At 43.8% G+C, this 14,454-nt stretch overlaps 1 pseudogene across 1 annotated transcript; it reads right to left on the bottom strand.

The window, feature by feature from the left end:
* Positions 1-6,092: 6,092 nt before the first annotated feature.
* LOC308252609 (hydroxyacyl-thioester dehydratase type 2, mitochondrial-like) lies at positions 6,093-6,601 on the bottom strand (annotated as a pseudogene). The gene has a single exon. The product of its transcript is annotated as a hydroxyacyl-thioester dehydratase type 2, mitochondrial-like (transcript).
* Between the last annotated feature and the right edge of the window lie 7,853 nt (positions 6,602-14,454).

Raw genomic sequence — 14,454 nt, 5'->3', positions numbered from 1 at the left:
ATTGTCCCCATAAATCACTGAAATGTCCAGGAAATTTAGATATTTTAATATAGACACATCCATGTAGTCTTCAAAAGTTTGCTCATGAGGGCTGGAGTTCAAGTTTTTCTAGTTGTGTAGTTCTACCAGTCTACCCATGGGAGTTTTCCATTCCTCTCACGATGAAGATAACAGGAGTTGAATGCATTTTCTTCAAATTAAAATAATTGCTTTATTGTATTACTAAAGCAATTTGTGGTCAGCATATTAAAATTAGACAACCAAAATGAACAAAAAGAAAAATATTTGTACCACCTATATAATTCCAATGTCCAGATAACCACTTTAATGATCTTGGTAATTTTTTTTTTAAGATGTCGCACTACTTCTGTATTTCATACACAAGTCTCCATAGGGATCATTTTAAGAAGGTTCTTTGGAACTCACTGCTTTGTAACTGGCATTTCTCACTCAGCAAAATATTGTGAAAATCTTTTCATGTTCTTAAACATGCTTCTAAGCAGATAGATGCATCTATCATATGGAGGAACCATACATAATTTAAGCTATATTTCCTGTTGAAGTAATTCAATTTTACACTTTTATAAACAATACTAGAGGCCCGTTGCACAAAGATTCATACAAGAATAGGCCTTCCTTCCCCTGGCTTCATCCTGGCCGCCCGGGAGCCTGCAAGTCCTTGCTCCCAGCCAGAGCATGCTCCTGTAGCTCCCTCTGTCCCCGCCCTCTCTCTCATAGCAGATGTCCTGCCCTCCCAGCTGCTCTGCGCCTGCATATGCAAATTAACACACCATCTTTGTTGGGTTAATTTGCATATTCACTCCTTATTGGCTGATGGGTGTTGTGAAGGTACGGTCAATTTGCATATTTCTCTTTTATTAGTATAGATATCAACAAAATCTTTGCACTCTTGCTTATTTCCTCTTGATAAATTCCTAATTGTAGAATTTCTGAATCAAAGAGCTGTTAGGTTGTGTGCCCTGAGAAAAAGGCTGAATGTGTGTTGGTGCAGGAAGGTTGTTTGAGTGCAGGACACCTGTTGGGTGTTGAGGACAGCAGGAACTAGAACTGGAAAAAGGACGCTGTTGAGCTGTGATGCAGTCATGACAAAGGCCTCAGCAGACCACACAAGGAGCTCTAGACCTATCATGACTCTTCCAAATTGTCCCACATTGAACTGTAAGTGGGTGCCTGCTGCTCCCAACTGGGTTGGTTTTCTTTGTCTGAGGGCAATTCCCAAAGAGCAAGTCAGTTAAGAACCAGCAGTAGAGTCAGGACTCCCAGCAGCTGGGGAAGTGAGCACAGGAGTCCTGCAGAGGCACAGGATCCCGGGGAGGAAGCTCTGAGTTGTGCACCACATTGTGAGTTGTAGGGAGGCAGATAGTTTTAAATTTTGATCTTATCAAACTGGCCACCCAAAAGGTTCTATCAATTCTCATTGTCATTAACTCATGTATGAAAATGTCTTTTTTTCTGCTCCCTCATAAATCTGATGATTGGTAGGTTAGAAATATGCCTTGGGAGCATGTGGCAGGGAATCCTAACTTACTGGCAACACCCACCTCACTCATCTCTGTCATCCTTTAATGATTGACTTATGGGTCTTACCTTGCTAAAATAAATATATGAGTATAAACTTCAAATGGACACTTAATGCTGTTCCCAGGCAATCATAGAATATTTCAGTCATTTATTATCTCCCTCACTCACTTAGGCAATATTTTACACCTCTCTCTCTTTTCAGCATCCAATGTCATAAGTTGTCCCACTGCACTGAAAAAAAAAAATGAAGCAATGAGAAGTAACTTTTAGAAACTCCCACCAAAACATCTCCACATCTACCAGCATCCATAACCTATATCTCTTTTGTTAAGATGATGAACTTCGTTTGTTCTTATGTAAAGCTGAACTGCCCCTGGAGATTTATACCCATTACCTCTTGACTACAGTAGGAAGGATATTGAGGCAGCAACTCTCCTCTCTCTTTTCTATATCTTCCATTTCCCTATCCAGTGGATCATTCCATCCAGCAGACAAATTGCAATTATTTCTCACAACAACAACAACAAAAAAGATCCTCTCTTGACTCCACTTCCCATATAACTATTACTCCATTTGTCAACTCTTCTTTGTAGCCAAATAACTCAAAGAAATAGTTTCTACTCCTTGTCTCTAATTACTCTCCTTCAATTTTCTCTTAAACCTGAGCCAGTCTGACTTCATATACACAACTCTCTCTTGGCTTTCCTCCTTCATCTCTGGCTATATTTTCTCTGTCCCCTGTGTTGGCTTCCTCTTCACCCCGACTTATAAATGTTCAGCCCTCAGAGCACTTTCTCCCTCTCCATCCACTGGTGATCTCATGTGGTTTCATGGCTTTGAAATAAATCCATATGCTGAAGATTCCCACAATTACATCTCCAAATTGGGCCTCACCCCTAAACTCCAGGCTTAGATCCAACTTCCTACTTGCCATTCTTCATTTTATGTCTACTCTTCACTTCAAACTATAAATGTCCAAAACAGAACACTTGATCTTCCTCATCAAATCTATTGCCTCCCCATCTCACTTAATAGCAACTCTATTATTCTAGTTGCTGAGGCCAAAATACTTACAACCCTCATTCACGTATCTCTGCCTCATAATTCACAGTCAGTCTACCAGGAAACCCTGTGGGCTTTGCCTTCAAAGCATATCCTGAATCCATGTACTTCCTACCACTCCTACCTTGACTACCCTGCCCCAGCCATCCTCATCATCTCTCTCACAGTTGATTCTCAACCCAGCAGCCAGAATGATGCATTTAAATGTAAGTCAAGTTACATCACTCCTCTGCCCAATACCCTCCAATGGCTTACCAAATGTCCTTACGGTAATCCCCAAGGCCTGTATTGATCTGGTCCCACTTCCCTTTACCTCATCTTTTATTGTTCTCATTCATGACTATTTCATTCCAGCCACCCAGGCAAACCTCCTTAATATTCCTTGACCATGCTAGACAGCCTCTCACACTAGGGCCTTGAAACTGGTCTACCTCAGCATGGACTCCTCTTTTATCAGCTCACCTCTGACCTCTTTAAGTCCTTATTTAAATAGCACTTGTACAGCAAGGCCTACAATGACCTTTCCACATTAAATTTCAACCCTGTAATGGAGACCTTTGGGGTATACAATGCCATTGCATGTTGCCCACTTGAATTCAGCATATTGGAATCATTTGCAGGGTTCCACCAAGTACATGCCCTGACACCTCAATGCATTTCTGCTTTGGAGCCACAGAAGACCTTTCCTTCACAGGCGTAACCTGGCCATTGAGAGGAGTTAGAGTTCCCCAGAAGGAACTTTTAATCGATGAAGGACTAAAGTCCCAAGTTCTCCATTTTGCCACAGGATAACTCTAGGTGTGTTCTGCAGAGTTCCCCAGAGGGTTCCCTGTTGGGGTAATCAGTTCTTTAATGTGCCCTTATTGGCCATTCTTTCTACCTTGGGTCACTTTCCCGACTCCCCCATTCTGCTTCCTGGGTTCATCTCCCAAATAAACTACCCACTATCAGGCACTGGTGTCAGGCTCTGCTGGGAGGAAGCCAAACTGAAGCAAATCCTCCCACAATGTTCCTGAACTTCATATCTAACTTTGTTTGTTTGTTTGTTTCATAGCACTCATTGACATCCTACCTACAATGTAACTTATGCACTTTGTTTATTCTCATTCTATTGCACTAGAATATAAGTGCCATAAGGACAGAGAATTTTGTCTATTTTTTCCAGTGATCTATCCTTAGCACCTAAAATACTTCCTTGCACATAACAGGTCCTCAATAAATATTTGTTGCATATTAAACTATCTTGCCCACTCTCCAAGCAAGGATATCATATTCTAACACAGTATTAGACAAATCTCACATCTATCACTAATTAGCTGGATGACCCTGAGTAAATTAGCCCCTCTGAGACACAGTTTCTTCCTTAGTAAATGGGGTCAGTAATGTTCACTTTGCTATAAATGCCTTCATCTGAAAAAAGCATCTAGGAAAGTTCTGAGCTAATAATGACAGTTCGCTTCCCTCCTCTCAACCTGCTCCCCTTGATCAATGAATCATGGTTTAAATGAATTAAACCCTTGACTCAGCATCTTCTCCATCTGTGAATCTTGAGTCTGAAGATTCTTCTGGAGCATCTTCTTACAGACAGGGGAGGTCAGGAAGCCAGGCTTCTTTCAATCCCCCAGTGAAATGCCAATTAGAAGGACATTACCAGCAGGAAGAGCTACTGGGGGAAACCACACACTTGTTCCAAAACAAAGATCACTCTGTATGTCATAAAAGCTCAGAAATGTCTTCCAGATGTTGCATACTGGGCCTGCACAGATGTTTCCGATGTCAAACCATAAATGTTGGAAACAAAACATTTGTGCCCCACAGATGCAGAGATTTAATTATACAGTGAATGTGATAAATCTTTGGGTAATAAAAGAAGACCACAAACTGGCCACATTACATTTTTTTTAAATCTGATTTTTATTCTCCCTCCACACTGGAGTTCTACTGGGATACTTCAAGGTTTGTTTGTTTGCTTGCTTGTTTGACTGGACAATCACAGGGAAAAGTTGCATTTACATGAAAATATGGATTAGCAACAGTTCTGAATCCTTCTGGTTTGATGTCTACACAGTCTTTGACAGCTCAGAAGCAATCTCATGACTGATGCTGGTGGCTTCAGGGCTCCCCAACTTCATCCATGTCCCTTCTTGGGTATGCTGAGCTATGTCCAATGACTGCCTGACTGAGCTGTCTGGGCACACTGGGAATGGATTCCATCATGAGCTCAACAGCAGCCCACAAGTCCATGTTGAAGCCACTTTATTTCTGACATCTAGAAAATCAGACCTTTCATCACCTCCAAGTGTAAATATATGTGTTTGTACCTATGAGATGGAAAGATAACAGTGTATGTGGGGTTTATGTGTATGCATGCACACACCCCCATATACACACAGAAACACATATATATACACAATGGAATATTATTCAGCCATGAGAAATAAGGAAATCCTGCCATTTGCAACAACAAGGATAGACCTTGAGGGAATTATGCTAAATGAAATAAACCAGACAGAGGAAAACAAATACAACATGATATTACTTATATGTGAAACATAAGGGGGAAAAAGTCAAACATAATTTTAAAATCAAAAACAGAAAACCTAACTTTCCCCCTTATACTTTGTGTTTCTTATATTTTTTTACAAAGCATATATTATTTATTTAAAGGTGAAATCCATAATATTTTCAAGCAAGGGAGAAAATAATCTGGATTACTAAAATAGAAACCTTGCATTCAAGATTTATTCCACATATAGAATACCCACAGATTGGCTGATAATCTGAAAGAGTGGCCTGTTTACCTGTGGGCCATTAGCTTTAAACTCAGGAAAACCTCATTCACAGGGGAGAATGAACAATAAGAGTGGCTACTGTTTACAGGCTGTTTGTAGGTGTCATCTCCAACACACCTGTGTGGATTAGACCAAAAGTTTACAGAATTGAGTCTAAATCTGCACATCAGCCCTTCTCTGATAACAGGAAACCCATCTGAAAGACAAGTACCATTAGAAGGGTAAGCAAGATGCCATCTTGGTGTAAGCAGTAACATACTACAAAGAACTCTGACCCAGAAACCACTGAGAACAGTATCTAAGAATATTTACTGCTAAAAGATAGATTTTAAAGATGACCCAACTTCTAGCTAGGTATAAATTTAGTGAGAAATTCATTCTAGACAGATATAGGTAGGTTTGTGTTATCCAAATGCAAATCTAGCTAGATTTGAAATCCTAAAAGTAGAACCTTTAGCTAAATGACAAATTTCCTAATATATTTTTAATTTTACAAACCTAGACACATACTTAATATCTTCAAGTCTGTGTGAAGCTTAAGGCCAACTTGTGAAGTGGACATGTGAACACCTCCCTACCTGCTCCACTCCCCCACGTGGGCTGCTGGGTCTGCTGGTCGCTCCTCATTGAAGAGCAGCAATCCCTTTTCCTCAGAGACTCTTCAATAACAGTAACATTGATGCTGAACTTGAATCTTTAAACACATAGTTCAGGAATTGAGAGCTCTAGGACCATAACCCTAACCCAGCCTTCCATAGCAGTCTTTTCACCTTCTCTTACAAAATAGGACACAGCAACAGCAGCAAGGAACCGCCTCAGCCTTTTCACTTCTGCAAAGCTACAACCACTTCTCCAACATATAAAGGGGCTGCAGAGTTAATTTCCTGGGAAAGAGATAGAGCGTGACCCTGGCACTTTCACACCTAGGAGAACGGAAATGAGTCCATTGATCAAAACTCCATGCACAATTGTCTCTCCAAACTTGGTGTGCTTTGCAAAATCTCCATTTAAATGCAAAAGATTCTGAAAAGGCAACCACATCCCTCCGTGTGAAGGCCCTGCTGAGTTCAGCCCTGTCTTCAGCTCGGAGGTGCATATGCTGAAAGTGCTGCCTCCCAGCTCTGGCTGGCTCTGGCAGATGCTCCTCTGAAGCCACCCCACCAAAGACAGCAGCTGGGATCATCTTCGTCAACCTCAAACTCCATCAACCCGAGCGCTGAGTCTGCTTCAGTCTTCAAACATTATGCTGGCACCAAAAAGCACTTTTGAGAACAGAGGAATGTGTCTGAAATTGAAGACTTTTCAATCCAACACTTGTTCCCTCCTATTCCCACATAATGCAAGGAGAAAAGGAGAAGGCTGAAGCCCTCAGAAAACACGTTTCTTGCCTTTGCAGGATGCTAACAGGGTGGAAGGGCTTCACAATGTCACATGACCACTGCTACATATTCTCACAGTGGCTGACAAGGTCTTCCCTTGGTAGGTTAGGATGTCCAGGGGTCAGGCAGCATCAACCTCCCCAGCCAGGTCCTTTGGGGCTGAAATAAGCACCTGTTTGAACTGTGCAGCATTCAGTCCAACCCCGTGATCTTGAGATTCTAGGCAGACTTGTGTGTAGTGGTGCTCAGAGGGGTTTTCATAAACTCTCCTTTCCTATGTGGCCACTGGGGCTGACACCTTTTCCTATGCTGATGACGCCGTGTGCTCTGCGCCCCGCTCAGTCCTGCAGCCACCCTCTTCTTCCATCACCACCTGACAGAGGCAGGAAGGTATCTCAGGCAGCCCTGTGCTGTGGTCATCACTCCTGCCTCCAGAAAACAATTTTTCAAAAAATTTTCTAGAAACACTGATAATAATTCTATTATCCTTGTTATAGTCAGTTATGTGAAAGAGAAAGAGACAGAGAAGAAGGGACATGTAAAGGCTATAATAACACAAAGAAACACTTGAAGAGCTATCAACAATAATACCTGGCATGGGTTGTGTCAGGTCAAATGGTAAACACATCACAGAGATTTTCTCACTTATCTCTTCACCCCCAAATCCTCTGTTATTTAAGGCCCAAGGAAAGCATTTTACAGATGAAGAAACTGGGGCACATTAAATAATAAAGATCTATACTAATAAAAGAGGAATATGCAAATTGTCTGGGATGCTGTCACAGTAACAGTAACAACCAGCAGGCTGCCTGGGTGACCAGGACGGCAGGGAGGTTAGTAAGGGACGACCAAACGACTGAACAGCAGGCTGCATGGGGTGACCAGGCCAGCATGGGGGTCAGCTGGGGGTGACCAGGCTGGTGGGGGAGGGCAGTTGGGGGTGACCAGGCCAGCAGGGGGGCAGTTGGGGGTGACCAGGCCAGCAGGGGAGCAGTTAGGTGTCAATCAGGCTGGCAGGGGAGCAGTTAGGGGGTGATCAGGCTGGCAGGCAGAAGAGGTTAGGGGCAATCAGGCAGGCAGGCAGGCAGGTGAGTGGTTAGGAGCCAGCAGTCCCAGATTGTGAGAGGGATGTCCCAGATTGGAGAGGGTGCAGGCTGGGTTAAGGGACACACACCCCCATGCATGAATTTCATATACTGGGCCTCTAGTATTTAATAATTTGCCTTTGGTCACACAGCTAAAATATGAAATGTCAGGAACAGAAAAAGAGACAGCCCTTCTTGCAAAGCATCCTTAAGCTGTCACCTTTTGAAATATTGTAGCTAAGGACAATCCTTTTTATTCTTAAGAATAGGAGTCACAGAAGCATGTCAAACCCCCCTCCCCCCCACCCCCCTGCCCCACGAGATTGTAACCTTCATACAGACACTTACTGTCTCTTACTGGTTCTGCCAACAACACCGACTCACCCACTATTAGTTGCCCCCAATAGTCAATTAGGGAATGTTTACTGAGTAAATAAAATATTATTTGTTAACCTCTTCTTAGATCTCTTTTGGCAGTTCTTGGACCAATTCTTCCAACCACTCCTTCCTGTCCCTCTGCTGTCCCAGTAAGTCGCACTCTAAGTAGAGGGCAATTACATATTGTAAAATGGTAAGGCCCCCAGGGCTCTGCACAGGTTAGCCAGCATGCAAAGGAAACAATTTGGTGACAATAAAACTCTTGACCCAGTAACCATTGTTTGTGTTTTGGTTTGACCATGGCTGGGAAAGTACCAGAAGAAGAGCGGTGAATAACACAATCTGAGTAACACAAAACCCAGGACAGATACAACCATGTAAGGGTAGTGCCAACCATGTGGAATATTCCCCGCACTCCTGAATGAGCCCCTCTCCCCAGCTCCAGCCTCAGACCTCAAGATGGAAATTCATAGCCTGAAATATATACATCAGAAAAGAATAAAGACTAAAAATAAATTAGTGATTCATCACAAAAGTCCAGAAAAAGTCAACAAATTAACACAAACAAAACGGAAGACTGGAAGTATCTTCGATAAAAGTGCAAAAGCAAATAAAAAAGGTTAAAACTACAATACAAAAATGATATGAACACTTTATGCCAATACATATTACAATTTATTTTTTTATTTTAATAAATCTTTATTCAGATTATTACAATTGTTTCTCCTTTTCCCCTCCATAGCTCCCCTCCACCCAGTTCCCACCCCACCTTCTGCCCTTACCTCCCCCCCACTGTCCTCATCCATAGGTGTATGATTTTTGTCCAGTCTCTTCATGAACCCCCCATACCCCTTTCCCCCTGAGAATTATCAGTCCACTCCCTTTCTATGCCCCTGATTCTATTATATTCACCAGATTATTCTGTTCCTCAGGTTTTTAATTCACTTGATTTTTAGGTTCACTTGTTGATAGATATGTATTTGTTGTTCATAATTTTTCTCTTTACTTTTTTCTTCTTCCTCTTCTTTAAGAATACCTTTCAGCATTTCATATAATACTGGTTTGGTGATGATGAACTCCTTCAGCTTTTTCTTATCTGTGAAGCTCTTTATCTGCCCTTCAATTCTGAATGATAGCTTTGCTGGGTAGAGTAATCTTGGTTGTAGGTTCTTGCTATTCATCACATTGAAAATTTCTTGCCACTCCCGTCTGGCCTGCATAGTTTCTGTTGAGAAGTCAGCTGACAGTCGTATGGGTGCTCCCTTGTAGGTAATTAACTGTTTTTCTCTTGCTGCTTTTAATATTCTCTCTTTGTCTTTTGCTCTTGGCATTTTAATTATGTTGTGTCTTGGTGTGGTCCTCTTTGGATTCCTTTTGTTTGGGGTTCTGTGCACTCCCTGGTCTTGTAAGTCTATTTCTTTCACCAGGTGGGGGAAGTTTTCGGTGATTATTTCTTCAAATAGGTTTTCAGTATCTTGCTCTCTCTCTTCTTCTGGCACCCCCATAATTCTGATGTTGGTATGCTTGAAGTTGTCCCAGAGTCTTCTTACATTATCTTCAACTTTTTGGATTTTTTTTTTTGCTTTTTGCTTTTTCGGTTGAGTGTTTTTTGCTTCTTTGTATTTCAATTCTTTGACTTGATTTTTGTGTTCCTCTAATCTGTTTTTGGGTCTCTGTATAATATTTTTTATTTCAGTCAGTGTATGTTTAATTTCTAGTTGGTCCTTTTTCATATCTTCGAGGGTCTCGTTATATTTATTGACCTTTTCTAGGATATTCTTGAAAAGCCTTATAACCGTGGTTTTGAATTCTATATCCAGTCATTTGTTTTCCTCCATTTCTTTTGTTTGTGATCTGATTCTTTGACACCACATTTTCACTGCTTCCCTGAGTTGGTAAGGTAGATTTGTGTGCTAGGTTTCCAATATGGCCCAGTGGGTCTGCCTCCCCAGTTAACCTGAGGTGGACACTCTTGGTGCACCACTTTGTGGACTGTGTGTACAGCCTTGTTGTAATTAAGTCTTTATTGTTGTTGGTATCACTGGGAAGAATTGACCTCCAGGCCAGTTGGCTGTAAGGATCAGCTATGTCTATGCTGGGAGAAGTTCGGTGCTGGAGACAGTCTTATAGGATTAGACTTGCCAAATTGCAATAGCCTCTGTGCTCAGCTTGGATGGGGTGGAGTCTCAGTCTTGGCTTCCCGCCAGCCTAGCCCTTGCATGCACATGCGCGCCTTCAGTCCTCTCCCTTCCCCAGCTCCCGAGTCTCTGCTCGAGAGTCCAGACTCCCCCCGTAAGAGCGTGGGTCCCCAGGGGCTCGCCCGGAACTGGGGTTCAGTGCAGTCAGAACTGGGGTTCAGTGCGGTCGGGAGCTTCCTTCCCCCTTCCGCCAGAGAAAGTCAGCCAGGCTCTCAGCCGCCCTTCCTCTCTGCGCGCACAAAGACCCTTTGCCGTACCTCCAATTCTCTGTGAGCTTTTCTCTTTCCTTCTAGTTGTAGAATTTTCACTCAGCCAGCTTTCCTGTGGTCCTGGATGGTGTCCGTTCTGTCTTTTAGTTGTAGTTTTGAAATTGTTGTGCGAGGCAGCAGTTTAGGTGCTTACCTATGCCGCCATCTTGGTTTCTCTCCTACATATTACAATTTAGATGAAAATGAGAAATTCCTGATAAAACCAAAACTATCAAACTGTCATAAAATGTATTTTAAACGTGAATAGTCTTATATCTTCTAAAGAAATTGAGTCTGTAACTAAAAATCTTCCAGCACAGAAAACTCATTCAGGTAGTTTTAGCATTTTATCTTTTCAAATATCTTTAATAATAAAAGTATAATATGCAAATCGACAAAATGACCAAACAGCAGAATGACCTTCCGGACCACCACGCTGTAACACACACTGGTGCCAGGCCAGCCAAGGCGGGAACGATGCGATTGGTCAGGGGGGCCCCCACCATCGCCCCACAGAGGGAGGCCCAGGACACCCTCTGCACTGCGATCGATTGCGGAGACCCAGACGGTTGAGCGGGGCCTCCCTCTGCTGGGCGATCAATCATGGAGCCCCACGATCAATCACCCCAAAGAGAAAGGCCCATGCCACTGGCCAGTGACACTGTGGTGGGTGTGTGGGGCCAGCCAGTGATCACCCAACAGAGGGAGGCCAAGGCCAGCCAAGCGATTGCACCCCACGCCTGTTGCCCATAAAGGGAGGTGACTGGTAGAGGGGACAGGGGGTGGCAGCACTGCACAGATGCCAAGCAGTAGCAGCGGCGGGGGCCGGGCCAGTTGCTGGCAGCCAGGGGAAGGAAAGCCCCGATAGGCCCCAATCACCAGCCAGGCCTAGGGACCCTACCCAAGAGGTCCCGGATTGCAAGAGGGTGCAGGCTGGGCTGAGGGACATCCAACCCCCCCCTCCCCCCGTGTGTGAATTTCGTGCACCGGACCTCTAGTACAAAGATAAAATAGATCAGTCTTACAAATTCTTCCAGATCATTGATAATATGTGAAACTTCATAACTCCAGCATGACCTTGGTGCTGATGAGGCCAATCTCAGAAAGAAAAATTATAGGCCAATATCTGTCATTAACACATGTACAGTAATCTAGATAAAATATTAGGAAAAGAGGGAAACAGTCTTCAAACTGGTTCTCAATCCTTTGCTCTCGCTCTTCTTCTGGTTCTCCTATGATGCAGTTGTTATTGTGCTTCACATCATCCGAAGGTACCTTAAACTATCCTCACTTTTTAATATTCTTCTTTCACTTCTCTGCTTTGATTGGGTGTTTTCTGCTACTTTGTGTTCCAAATCATTGATTTGATCCTCTGCTTCATTTAACTTACTGTTTACTCCTTCTAATGTATTCTTCATTTCTGACTGGTTCTTTTTCATGGTTTCTTATAACAAATTTTTAACTCTATATCTAGTAAATTGCTTTCCTCCATTTTATTTAGTGGTTGTTTTTATTTATTTATTTATTTATTCATTCATTTATTTAGATTTCTCCTGTTCTTTAATTTGAGGCATATTTCTTTGCCTACCCATTTGGCTGCCTGTTTGTGTTTGTTTCTATATATTAGGTAAATCTGCTATAAATCCCAGTCTTGGTGGGGTGGCCTTATGTAGTAGGTGTTCTGTGGGACCAAGTGGCACAGTCTTCTTGACCACCTGATCTGGGTGCTCCAGGAATGTCCTTTTGCTGAGTTATGTGGGCCCTCCTATTGTAATTGAGTCTTCATTGCTATTGGCTTATTCATTTGTGGGGTGGACCCTCAGGCTGGCCAACGATGAGGATTGTATGAGCTGTTGTCCAGGTGCTGACCACAGGAAGCAGAATTCACCACAGCAGGGTCTGCTGCCTGCTGAGATCTCCCTGTGGATATGCCACTTGTGAAGCTGACTGGATACTGCCGAGATGTTTTCTAAAGCTGGCCACTGGGTGTGTTGGTTCTGGGGCCTCTTGGGAGGTACTTCAGTGCAGGCCAATGTCAGATGCTGGCCCTGGGCAACCTGTTTGGAGCTACAAAGTGTCCACAGTTTGTGTCTGCCTCTGCTGGGCCTGGGTGTGTGCAAGAAAACCAAGCTGTACACCATAGCCAGCTTTTGCCAGCACTGGTCCCAGGAGCAGGTCAGCACAAGTCCCAAGGCACCCTGAGATCCACCTCTACCTGCCTCTACCTGTTGGCTGCCTGATGGGCTGTCATTGAAAGAGCCTCTGGCATTACTTGATTTGCATGAGATAAATTCTCAGTGAGTCACCAGTTAAGGCAAGTGGTGTTCACCAGATTCAAACTCAGAGTCAATGCTGGGTCTGAGGCCACTCTGAAAATGTCCCAGTGTATATCAAGTCTAGCTGCTACCTACCAGTTGCCCACAGACTTTTGTGGTGATGTAGGGTCTTGGGAAGTCGTCAGAATAAGCCAGCAGACCGAACAAACAAAGATTTGACCATGTGAAGGGAGAGCTCTGAACCAGTCAGGCATGTAAGGGTGGGTGGGGGGGGGGGGGAATGTCACCTACCCTAGAGCCACACAACTCAGTCTGTCCAAGATTCTTCCAGGAGCTCAAGCTCAACAGGCTGGGGATGCTGGGAGTCAGGAGGGTGGGGCTAGTGGATCTCCCATGAGGGGGTGGTGCTGGTCAGGCTTGGGGGAACATGGGAGTAGTGGCCCCTGCTCCAGAGCCATACCACTCAGTCTGTCTAGGATTCTGCTCAGACTTTAGCAAGTGATGCCACCAGGAGTTGAGAGTGTGGGGTAACCTGAAGCCTGCAGAGTGGGGCTAGTGGGGCTCCCGAGAGAGATATGAGCCAGTCAGGTTCATAGGAAAGTGGGGGAAATGGCCCCTGCTCCAAAGCCACACCATTCAGTCACTGACACTTCCTGAGTCTTCCAAGACCTCTATATCCTAGCCCAGGCAGCTGACACTAGCCCAGGATGTGATCTTCATAGGGTTGGGCAAGAGGAAATCCAGAGGGTGGGACTATATGACTCCAGTCCCTCCTTCTGCAAGAGCCCAGGTAAGTGGCTGTGAGCAAGATTTTGTGTGTTGGTCCTTTAGGATGGTGTCTGTGTCTCCAGCAAACTCTTGTCTCTCCCTGGCAGATAAAATTATATCTGATTTTCACACTCATCCTTTGTGAGCATCTCTTCCTGACTCTGGTGTTGTGGGCTGGGGACCTTACATTGGGGTTAAGACCCCATGATCCTCAGGGGGAACCTCTGCAGCTGAGATATCTCAACTGCCACCCATGGGAATGGGGCCATCCCTTTCCACGTCTTCACCCATCCTACCAGTCTCAATGTGGCTTCTTCTGTACATCCTTGGTTACTAGACTTCTCTTCAGCTAGTCTTCAGTTGTTTATCCAGGTTTCTTGCTCTACATTTTATTTCTACTTTCTGTTTGATCCTGGAAGACCATCTTGGATCTCTCAAAACATACGGAACTTTTTTTTTATTCCTCACCCAACGATATTTTTTCCATTGATATTTTTTAGAGAGAGTAGAGGTGAGGAGGAGAGAGAGAGAGAAACATTGATGTGAGAGAGACACATCAATCAATTACCTCCTGCTTGCACCCCAACCAGAGCCAGGGATTAGGCCTGCAACCGAGGTCCATGCACTTTACTGGAATTGAACCCATAACCCTTTGGTCTGTGGGCCGGTGCTCTAACCAAGTTAGGGCAGGGGCCAGAACTTTTAAATTGATAAGAAAAACATAGA

Source organism: Plecotus auritus (assembly GCF_963455305.1).
Source record: "Plecotus auritus genome assembly, chromosome: 7".
Classification (NCBI taxonomy): Eukaryota; Metazoa; Chordata; class Mammalia; order Chiroptera; family Vespertilionidae; genus Plecotus; species Plecotus auritus.
Note: the sequence above shows the minus strand (reverse complement) of the source record. Positions and strands in the feature narration are given on the sequence as shown.